The sequence below is a fragment of the Phyllostomus hastatus genome, unplaced genomic scaffold (genome assembly GCF_019186645.2).
Source record: "Phyllostomus hastatus isolate PE091 unplaced genomic scaffold, TTU_PhHast_1.1 phas_contig_1, whole genome shotgun sequence".
NCBI classification, from domain to species: domain Eukaryota; kingdom Metazoa; phylum Chordata; class Mammalia; order Chiroptera; family Phyllostomidae; genus Phyllostomus; species Phyllostomus hastatus.
In genome coordinates, this window is record NW_025333498.1 from 41,755,670 (window position 1) to 41,767,949 (window position 12,280).

Here is a 12,280-nt window from a genome sequence, read left to right on the forward strand (position 1 = left end):
AAGGCTGCTGGTTCAATTCCCTGGTCACAGCACATGGCTGGGCTGCAGGCCAGGTCCAAGGTTGGAGGGCATGCGAGAAGAAAGTGATTGATGTTTCTCTCCCACATATTGACATTTTGCTCCCTTTCCTCTAAAAATAAATAAATAAAATTTTAAGAAAGAAAACACATTTCCTAGGCAGAATGTGACCTGTTGTGATGTTTTCTTCTTTAAATCTACTATTGATGTTGAAATAAACATTCATTAAAACATATACACCATTCTGTTCATCACAGTATAATTTATAATAGACAAAATTTGGAAGTAACCCAATTGCTTATTATTAGATGAGTGTATAAAAAAGCTTTGGGGTATTTACACAATGGAATACTATTCAGCCACAAAAAAAGAAGGAAATCTTAGCTTTTGCAACAGCATGGATGGACCTGGAGAGTAATATACTGAGTGAAATAAGCCAGTCAAAATACTGGCTTATATATAGTCAAAGACAAGTACCATATGATTTCAGTTATATGTGGAATCTAATGAATAAAATAAAGTGGAGACAGACTTATGGATACAGAGAAGAGACTGACAGCTGTCAGAAGGAAGGGGGTTGGGGGCTGGATGAGAAGGGTGAAGGAATTAAGCAAAGAAAAAGACGAAAGACTCACAGACACAGAGAACAACAGTGTGGTGCTTGTCAGAGGGATCAGGGGTAGAAGGAGATATTAGTGGGATAAATGGTGAAGGAAGGAGACTTGATTTGGGGCAGTAAACACAATATAGAGATGATGTGCTGATGAGTTGTATACCTGAAACCTATATAATTTTATTAAACAATATCACCCCAATAAGTTCAATTTTTAAAAAAAATTGACATGGTAGGAAATAACAGTGAAGCCAATGTGAGTTTTAAAAACCCACACTCTCTAGGTCAATCTGAGAAATATTAGTCTAAAAACAAAAATAAGGTATAACATAATAAATTATGGAATGTTAAGTGAATGTTCAAAGGAATAATGTGTTTTCTTTGACAAGTAATTTAGCTTTGAAAACTCATAATTTTACAAGCCAAATTTAGAGAAAAATATTGAGCAACAAATGAGAGAATCCAATTAACTACCTTTTATCACTCAAAATTATAGAAAAAGGATGTTTAAAATTAAACTAAACCAACAAAATTAAATTAAATTAAACAACTATTTCCAATTGCTGAAAATGACTATCTGGTGGATAATAAATACTTTAGACATGTGTGATACAAAAAATGGGTTTGCAAGAGTATATTAAGAATCTCTTTTTGGTCTTTTTATCTTGTATTAAGTACTTTAAATATGTATGAATGTGGATAAGCAAATATGATCTTTTTAAAGTCTGTGGTTATTGCTCATCCTATATCAAATCTTCACTTACAGAGTAATCTCAGTATCTCTCTCTTTGCAACTTTAACAATTTCTTTAAAAATTATAGAAGTGTCAAAAACTAGGGGTGGGTGGAAATGGGAGGGAGGTGAGGAAGGCTGGGTGGGTGGGCTGGGATGGGAGTAAAACATAGAAAATGGTATTTGAACAATAATTAAGAGAAAATTAAAAAATAAATAAATAAAAATAAAAGATATAGGAGTGTCCTGATTTTCTACACTATAAGAATTTAAACCATTAAAATAAATGAAGCTTACCTAAAGTGACATGTATACACAAAATTACATTCAAAAGGAGATAAATAATTATCTCCAGAGAATAAATTTTTAAGTATTGCTCTGGATGAAGGATATTTTTTTTTATGATTTAAGGAAAGATAGGTCCCCTGGACCCACAGTCCTAACTCATCCAGTCAAAAAGAATCAGAGTAACCAGTGTAAAGTTGGCTAATACATTAAATGCCTTTTGAAATGTAAAGGGCTTTTGATATAATTAAATAGAGCAAATTCACAGATGAATACAGTGAAGTAGGGAGAGGTTGTGACTTGTTTAAAGTCACCTAATTATTTGCAAAGCTCAAAATATTCCCAAACTTCCCCTCTCACTCAGGGTAAAACCAAAGGCCTTGCAGTGGCCTCCAAAGCAATATTAATGAAGGCCCAAGCAGAAACTAATGGCACACACAGAGTTTTAATGGAAGAGCATCCAGAAATGGGACTGTTTATAACAGTGTGAGTAGAGTTAAGGAATCCAAAGATGGAGGCAAAGCATCCAGGGAATAGCAATAAAAATAAGCTATTATCACTTCTAGACTTAAAGGGAAATAGGAATGAAACACTTTCCAGCTTTGAGCGGTAATGTGCTCCTTGGCTTGTGGCCCCTTTTCTGCATCTTTAAAGAAAGAAATCTTGCACTTTTATGGACCTTCTCTCTCTCACTGACCACAGCCAGAAAAAGTTGTTTGCTTTTTAAGGATTCATGTGATTAGATTGAATTCATTGGGATTATCCAGGATTATGTCAATCTCAAGATTTACAAACCTTAATCATGTCTATTCTGTGGCTTTTGTCATGTAAAGCAATCTGGTGAGAGTTTCTGGGGGTCAGGACTTGGAGCGCAACAGTGCTTGCTGCCCACAAGTGTAGAGAAAGAGCTTCATTGCAATTTTCACAGTTTGCTCCAAATTTCTCCCTAAATATTCCTATCTTTTTTATTTCCATACTTTTGGGTTTTTTTTTAATATTCAATCTTCATTTAGTTACCCCCTACTTACTTCTAAAACCTCTCCACTCAACTTTAATAACTTTTTTCAATGTTACTAAGATCTTCATCTTGTAGATAAAAGGGACATATTTTAGTTCTTATACCATACATTAGATATTATTAATCAACCTCACTTAAAATGCCCTTGTCTCTTGACTTTTCTGATATTCCTATTTATCCTTCTTTCAGCTCCATCAGAGCCTCCATTAAGGATGCTTCTTCTCTTTATCTTTTAAATATTTTCATTTTCCTGATTCTGTCTTAGGCCCCTATGTATGATATAGCATCTTTCCCAAAACTGGTGTACAAAAATATACATTTCAATTTTCTGCTCAAGACTCTCCCACCTGACTCAGTTGACTGACTCCCCACTAGTCAGGTCTTCCTATACTCCCATTGTATGCCTGATGCAGAATTGTGTGGGGACTAACATCCACTGAATATTTTTGTGGTATAATTTTTTATATAAATAATCTCATTGAATATTTTAGCAAGCCTATGAGGTAGGTACTTTTAGCTTACTTATTTTGCAACTGGAGAAATTTAGATCCAGCAGGATTGACTAACTTGCTTAAGATCAAATACTTAAGGAATGATTCTGTGAAGGGGAAATAAATAAATAATGTTCTCAAAGAAAAGAAATGTGTTGTTTGTCAAACCATATTATAAAGCAGGGATTGTGTTTGTTTGTTTGTTTATATGAGGCAGGGAGAGAAGAGGAATTAAAGTAATATTTTAGGTAAAATCTTAACTATTCCTACTTTTGTTTTTTAATGGATATTCTGTAATGTCAGAATGCAGTAGATATAGAGGTAAATATAGTTGCTAATTACAGCCCATCTTTAGTTTAGTCAGTAACTCAGTGTGGATTGACTGCACATTCTATGAAGAACAATGCAACTTTAACCTGCCTTCAAGTGTGGCTTTTGTAGCAAAAGTCTCTAGCCTGAGTTCTAAATAAACATAAAATATTTTTTCCAATTCCCATGGAGTATGAAGATTGAAGTAGAGAGAGTTAGGTCCTGAAACCTTTGGGCAACCATGTGGAGAGGAAGCACCTGCCCGCCCACCCCGGACAGTAGGCTGGCACAGTAGGCGTCTGTCTACCTTCTGGGCTTCTGAGGCCTTGTTCTCTCTTATTTGCTCTCTCCTCTATTTTGTTGTCTCATTTATTTTTCTTCATTTCTCCTCTCCTCTCATTCTATTTTTTCTTTCTTTCTCTCCCTTTCCTTCCCTCTTTCCTCCTCTGTGAGAAGAGTTTGTTTCTGTTAGCATTCAGGATAAATCTTACTTGCTCTGATCTGGTTAATCCATCCTGACTGTGAAGTACATACAGTAGTAATACAACTCCATGGAAAGATTACAGGATAATGAGAGGACCAAGAGACCCGAGAGTGACACGGTTAGGCACTGATGAGCCAACTTGATAATCTAACTTAAATTTAACATTTTAAGAATATATGCTCCTCATCTAGAAACATATCAAATTTCTGCTGGGATAGCATGAAAACCCAAAGCAAGTAAAAGGAATTAAAGCCCACATTTACTGTTAAAGTGCATGTCTATGGCTATGTTCTTTCATCACAGGCATTTGAAGAAGGTATTTCCAAACTGCTCTTGCTATTTGATCCTGACAATAATAATGAAGGAAGCCATTTTCCAAAGCAGTAATACACCATTTTATCATATTTTTAATTTTAGCATCTTTCCCTCTAAGAAAGCATCTTCTTTGTTATTTACGTGTTTAATGTCTGTCTCCTTTATCTTTAAAAGAAACTCTATGAAAGCAGAGAAATTGTTATATTTTTTCTTATATCCTTGGAAAGTGGTACAGTACCTAGCCCATGGTAGAGACAAGCAAGTTAAGGTGGCCCTTCAGTACTCAATATGAAAGATTCTGTCAGGAAACTGAATTGTGTGGATATTTGTTGTCACCCTACTGAGGTCTTCATGAATAAATAATGGGAATGGGAATGAGTAAAAGGGAACATGTTATTGAGAATTTTGGGGTTAGTCAGCAAAACATTATCCATTCAATGAAAATCAAAAGCAAAAAAACTGATTATATATTTCCTAATATACATTTCAAGATTTAAGAGACTTTACAAATGGCAGATGTTTCTTTCATATTACTGAGAAGCACTGGACTTGCCATAAGAAAAAAATAAGTTATTCATTTGTATATATTCAGCAAAAAAATTTTAAATTTATTTCTTTATTCTTATGTGTTCGGAACCGCCCTGCCTAGTATCAGAAGCTGTAACCCCCGCCTAGGCTAAGGCTAAGGGAATGCCCTTGGAACCATAAACCAGCAAGGAGACAAAAGCTTATCTCCCTGGTAGGAGTGCTGCTTCTGCTGCTTCATTTATAACTGAACCCTAAAGCTTGGTCAGTTAGCCAAAGACGGGTAAGATTCCCCAAGGGGGGAACGACCTAAGACAGGCACGATCACGTGGGAGGCCCCCAAAAGAAGGACTTTGGGGGCTACAGCAAAAGGGGGTGATGGACCCTCGCTCCTCGGCTTTGACATAGCCTGAGTTCTCAGAGTCTGGGAGAAAATCTCCTTATCTCTTGGTTGCCTTAGTTCCCTTGCTCTACCTAAGCCTGAAACAATGACAGGGTGGTGCAGCTCTGTGCTGAATAGGGCGGATTCCCCGGGTGATCAGGCCTAAGAAAGAACACGTAAATTACTGTGTAACCTTCTTTGTTTAGAATGCTCTCAGTTGAATGAGAAGGGTCCAAGGAGGAAGTTAGTTTGTTTCTTAAAGTCTTACAGCTCTTTGACCCTGACTCAAAATAGACCCGCAGAGTTCCTTGTTATCTATTGTTCCTTACTTCCTCGTAATGAGTAATGTACTGTACCTGGATTATTATGCAAAATGAGCCCAATAAAAGCAGGTTTGGATGGTAAATCGGGGCACTTCCCACTAGAGGGGATGGCCATTCCGTCCCTACTTCTCCACAGAAACTAGTCTGTCTCTGTGCATGTTTTTTCTCACATTTCGAGGAGCCATCCCCAGCGTTCTGTGATCACTGCTGGCCGGTGACCCACGCATCACTTACGTATGCAGAAGAGTTCTTATTATGTGTAAGTAACCATATTAGACTGGAAAATGACACATAACTTTACCTTTCAGAGGGTGTGATGTTTTGTAAACACTACTCTAGGTATGATTGACTTACTTTCCTTCCAGATCCCAAAGAATTAATATGCTTCTAAAGACCTTTCTCAGGTCTCTACCCATTTCTTTTCCTTCATTTCACTTTTGTCAGTTTCTTAACCTCCAAATGCTCCTAATCATCATAAAACATATAATGGTGCCCCAGACAGAATACTCTTTCTTTTAATCTCTGCTTATTAATTCTTGCTATTTCTTCAGATATAAACTACTCATAAGTGCTTGAGGAAAACTTCACTGGTCCTCCCTTGTCAGGACAAATATACTATATGTTCTCACTTCTCCACACACATTTTTATTCTAAACACTATAGTGCTTTTACATTTATTTCTGTAATAATTTAATTAACATGTGTCTCCTCCACTAGTCTGAAAGCTCGATGTGGGCATAGAGAAAGAACACTGGATAACATATGCTGAAAGAATGTGTAAATGCAAAACCAGCAGGCTGTATCTTTTAACTGTAGATATTTTGAATCATACTGGGTTATAATTCTAGAGTTAGTTCATTTAACAATTAAAAATCAAACAAATGCAAACTGAGAAGAAATTGATATTTTATAATAGACACTTCACATTATGTCAACATGCAGAGAGTGAACTTCATTTTTAATTTAGTCATGAATGTTTGGTGCCATAAAAATACAAATATGACTACTACCTATATCTTATGTCTGTTATTCAGTTTAGCTCAATTATTATTAGTATTACTTATTTTCTCTAAATTTGGCCCATTCTGTCCCTCAACAGTGTGCTAACACCTAAAGACTAGAAATAGTAGAAATCAACAATGAAGTATAATTCAGTTCTAATGTTCATTTGAAAGCCTGAATTCATTAAATGATTCATTAATTTATTTATTCATCCATTAATCCACTGACTCATTCAAAAATCAAATATTTATCATCTAGAATATAAGATCATATGGGTAACAAGAATGTCTTGATATACCAAATTAAGAAAAAAGTCCCTATTCTCCAGCAGTCCTTGATTTACTTTAGAGTTAAGACAATCACGTAAATGGCTGCAACAAAGGACATTGTGGTAGAAGTCATACTTGTTGCTTAAACTATTCATGAGAGGAAATCAGAAGAAGGGATCATTGCTAATAAGGACTATGGGGAAAAGGAAGATTTTTTTTACAAAAGGTAGCAATCACATTATGCATTAAAGAACTGGAGAGATTTGTTTGATTAAAAAAGAAGCATGGCATTAATAATAGTAAAGAAGCCAATGGTATCAATGGGGAGCACAAGAAATTCCGTCTAACTGATATATGAGATCCCGATGTAGAACAATGAGAGGTCAAGCTGGAGAAGGCGACTGAACTCATTTGTCAAAGGTTTTGAGTTAAGGTGACAAGACATTCCATCTTGCCTATAATTGTTCAATTTTATACCTCTTGTCCCAGCATCTTATTTGGCTTGGTATTTGAAAATACTATTTTCTAAATAGCTATAAACAGAACTACCTTATAAGTCTACGTAATATTAGAATCAATTATTAGTTAATAAATTAATACTTTAAAATATATATACCTTTATACCTTTAGTACCTCCTATCACTGGGAACATAAATTGACTTTAGTAGCAAAGGTATTTCTATAGATATTTATTATATTTAAGACAGTAAGAAGCCCCAGTTTTCTCATGGAATAATATCCTACCCTATATCTTAGAAATAAAACATTAAAAACATGTAACAGAGTTGTACCCTACATAAGTTAGACTTCTGCCTCCTTTTTACTATTGAAGAAACCTTTCTTCCATTTATTGTTTTTTTCAAAATCAGAAATAAAATTATTTAAAATATAGCATAGTTTTATAAATAACTTGATGCTGCACTTACAAAAATGAAATTCCATGATCAAATAAAGTTGGTTAAAATATTTAATTAACCTTTTTGTTATAGACTGAATGTTTCCCCTATACTTCCACCCCAGTTCACATGTTGAAGTCTTAACCCCATAATGTGAGGGTGCTTGGGAGATAATTAAGTGTAGATTATGTCATGAGGGTGGGATTCTCATTATGGAATTAGTGCTCTTATAGGTAGGGAAGAGAAAGAACTCTCTCTCTGTGCACTGAGGAAAGGCCATGCACATATAGGTAAGTAAAGTGAGAAGGCAGCTGTCTATAAGCCAGAAATCTACTCACACCTTGATCTTAGACTTCCAAGCGTCCTGAACTGGGAAAAATAAATGTGTGTTATTTAATTCATCTAGTACCATCTATGGCATTTTGTTACAGCAGCCAGAGCTGATAAAAATACTCTTGGATAAAACCTTGTTTAAACTTATTAGAGATTCATAATGAATATTACCCCATTAAAGGTTTTGTAGCATTCTGAAATAAATTAATTTATATAAAATTAGTAACCCCATTTACTAAATCCATTAGAGCATGAGGCTCTTTTATTAAATAAATTACAAAGATATTCTGTAGAAATAAATGTAGCCCAAATTATTGTGGTAATTGTTGTGGGACTTACTCCATGTTGATTTCTATTCCTGTAAATAACCACTTAATTGAAGATGTTAGTAAGTAGTCATGAATATAAACAATTAGTATGTTATTTGTGTATATTCTAAGTAGTTGAATGTTTTGTTGGGTGTTGGTAGATGGGATAATTCACTTCTAGACTTAAAGGATTATAATGCAATGAAGCTGAAGTGCATTCAAAGTATAATTTAACATATCCCTTGCTGTTAGAAAAGTATCTAAAAATTCTCCCAAATCAATATCTGGTTTTATTTTTCCCAGCTATTTAAAGATGAAGTTTTTTTTGTTTGTTTTTCAATTGCCCATTTCAGCCTGTTCTGGTACTATTCATTTCCAGGTCAGCCCTCAGTTGAGATGATTTTGTTGAAGGTCCAACTAAACTCTACTGCTTTTAACCTAGTGTGTTCCTTTGTGTTTTGTCTGTCACAGACACCCAGAACAACTGCTGAGCATCCTCCTCATAAATGTTTCATACACTTGAAGACAGTATTTATCCCTTAGTTTCTGCATGTTTGGATTTTATTCAATATTTTTTTGGTTGATATGGAGGAAAGGGAAATGGCACTTGTGTTTTATACTCCACACTGCTGCCAGTTCTATCTAAAACACAAATTGATAATGTAAGTCCCTGCTTAAAATCCTCCAGTGATTTTCCACTCCCTTTAAAATTAAACTGAACCTCCATAACAAAGGCAAAAAGACCCTTTAGTTCTTGGTTCTGTCTGACTTTTTTTTCATCCATTTAAAATGTTGCTCTATATATTTTTATGTTATGTTATTAGATGCATACAAAGTTCCCTTCTGTATCATTAATGGCATATTTTGCCTTAAAATCTATACCATCTGTTATTCATATAGATACACCATATTTCTTTTGGTTGTTTTTTGTATGGTATATACGTTTTTCATGTCTTAACTTTTTTTCACTGAGGTAACATTGGTTAATAGCATTACGGGAATTTCAGGTGTAAAATATTGCATTATCTGTATACCTTATAGAGTGCTCATCACCAAAAATCCAGCTCCCATCTGTCACCATACATTTGACTCCCTTTACACGTTTTGCCCTCCCCCACCTCTTTCCCTCTGGTAACACCCATCTGTTGTCTGGATCTATTAGTTAGTTATTATTAATAATAATCCACTTTCACTCAAATCCCAGCTATACCAGAATAACTTGTGTACTGTGTCATGCTGTTTGCAATTTTATCCTTTTGTGTTATATTGTTTTCTCTGCCTAAAATGTCCTGTTCTGCCTTCTGTAGGTTAATGACTATTCATGCTATAAGACTTGTCATGTATTACAGTTACATTAAATCTTTCTTGTGCCCACAAGACAGAGTCTTTCACTCTTCCTGTGCTGTCCCATGTTTGTGTTAATTTCTTTTGTTGATCTTATAACCTTGAAGTATAATTATATACAGTAAGCTCCTCTTACCCTAGAATTTGCTTTCCACAGTTTCAGTTACTTGCAGTCAACTAAGATCTGAGAATATTAAATGGAACATTCTAGAAACAAACAATTTGTAAGTTTTAAATTGCATACTGTTCTGGATAGCATCATGACATCTCATACCGTCCTGCTCCCTGCCATCTCGGATGTGAATCTCTCCTTTGTCCAGTGCATCCACACTGTAGGCTTCCCACCTATTAATCACTTAAATCATCTCAGGTATCAAATCAACTGTCAAGCTATTGAAGTGTTTGTGTTCAAATAACCCTATTTTACTTAGCAATGGCCCCAAAGCAATTTACATAACTTTCATTACAGTATAGGCACACCACAAAGATATTGTGGGTTCAGTTCCAGACCACAGTTTTAAAGTGAACATCACAATAAAGCAAGTAACACAATTTTTTTTTTTGTTTCTGAGTACATGTAGAAGTTATGTTTACTTTATCCTGCAGCATATTAACATTGTGCAATGTTAACAGTGTGCAATAGCTTTATGTCTAAAAAACAATATGTATACCTTAATTTAAAAATACTTTATTGCTAAAAAATGCTAACGACTGTCTGAGCCTTTAAGAAAATGGTACCCACAGACTTTCTTGATTCAGGGTTGCCACATACCTTCAATTTATAAAAAACACAGTATCTGTAAAACAGTAAAGCAAAGCTCAAAAAGTGAAGTATGTTTGTATATTGTTATAATTGTTCTATTTTATTATTCGTTGTTGCTGTCAATCTCTTACTGTGCCTAATTTATAAATTGAACTTTATCATAGGTATGCATATGTAAGAAAATACACAGCCCAGAGTCACACCTTGTTTAACAACAGGGATACATTCTGAGAAATGCATCCATTGGTGATTCTGTTGTGGTGCAGCCATCACAGAGTGCACTTGCACAAACTTAGGTGGTACCTTTATACAACTGGCTGTGCAACAAGTTTGTTTACACTAGCATCACCACAAACACTCAAGTAATGTGCTGGGAAATAATGAGGGCTACAACATTACTAGAAAATAATAGGAAATTTTCAGTTCTATTATAATCTTATGGGACCACTATTGTATGCACAATCTGTCTTAATGGAAATACTACGCAGCAAGTGACTATATGTAGGGTTCTGTACTATCTGCAGTTCAAGGCATCTGCTGGGGGTCTTCACATATATTCTTTGTGGAAAAGGGGAGATTGTTGTGTTCATCCATCTGCATTTTTCCTCTACAACACGGTGACAGCCTTGACAATAGGGTAGGCTTAAGCCATAAATTCAATTGATGATAGTTGATAAAGATAAAGGGTTTTTGTTTTTTGTTTTTTGTTTTTTCAGAAAACAGAATTCAAGGAATAGGTAGTCTAGAGTAAATTCTGCAGCATAAAGGATATGTCTACTTTCCGCCAAGAGTTCAGAGTTTTAAAGTAATAAAGTTTTGGGGTTCTTCTTTTTACAGAATTTGTATTAAAAAAGGCATCTTTTTCCTTTTAGGCTTTCCTTATTTTAATGTTTCAGAGTAAAGACATTGAATAAATAATTGTGCAACCACAATGGAAAATATGGATTTTAAACCTTGTGTTGAAGGGATCCATTTTTTATCATTTATTAATAAAATGACACTGACATTGTCATATGTCTGAAGAAAAAACAATCGAAAATTTTAGTAATATTAATTTCTGCAATTCTAAGCCACCTTTTTGTTTCTTTTTTTTAATTTAATCTTTATTGTATTTTTTCCATTACTATTTAGTCCCCTAATCCCTTCTCTCCAGAAATCACCATATGGCTGTCCACATCCATGAGTCCTTTTTCCTTTTTGCTCCATCGATCCACCGTCTAACCAGTGCCCCCTCCCCCACTAACTCATATGTGGAATCTAATAAACACACTGAACTAACAATAAAAACAGAGACAGACTCATAGATGGAGGGCAGATGTACTGGTAAGCCATCTTTTATATTTTTATTTTTTGTTTAATATTACTTATTTTTATTAAAATGAAAGAGAGGTATATAGATGTATATAGATACTTTAAAATATATTCACTTAGTTAATGTCAATACTTGGCTGGACCAAAGAACAAAGGTAGTAAAGTTTATTTTATGCTGTTCTCCATCTCCATTTCCTTCTAGCAATTCTCCCAAGTTCCATTTATTTAAAAAACATATTTTCATAAAAGATTTGTTGAGCATCTACTACAGAACAGTGTTCTAAGTGCTTAGAATACATTAGGATATCTATGAATGAAGTATATGAAAGATATGTATTTTAGATAATCCTCATGTAAACAAACTATTATCTAGATCACTTTAACCTTCCATATAATTTAACCTTGTGCTCAGTTCTCTGTCCTCAACTCATTTGAACTATCAGAAGTATTTTGATATATGGCTTATTACTACTGTCATCTTAAAACATCCTCTGGTACTTGAACAACAATTAAAATAAAAATTTAAAAAAAATATTCTGCATGAGGGTTCCAGGACACT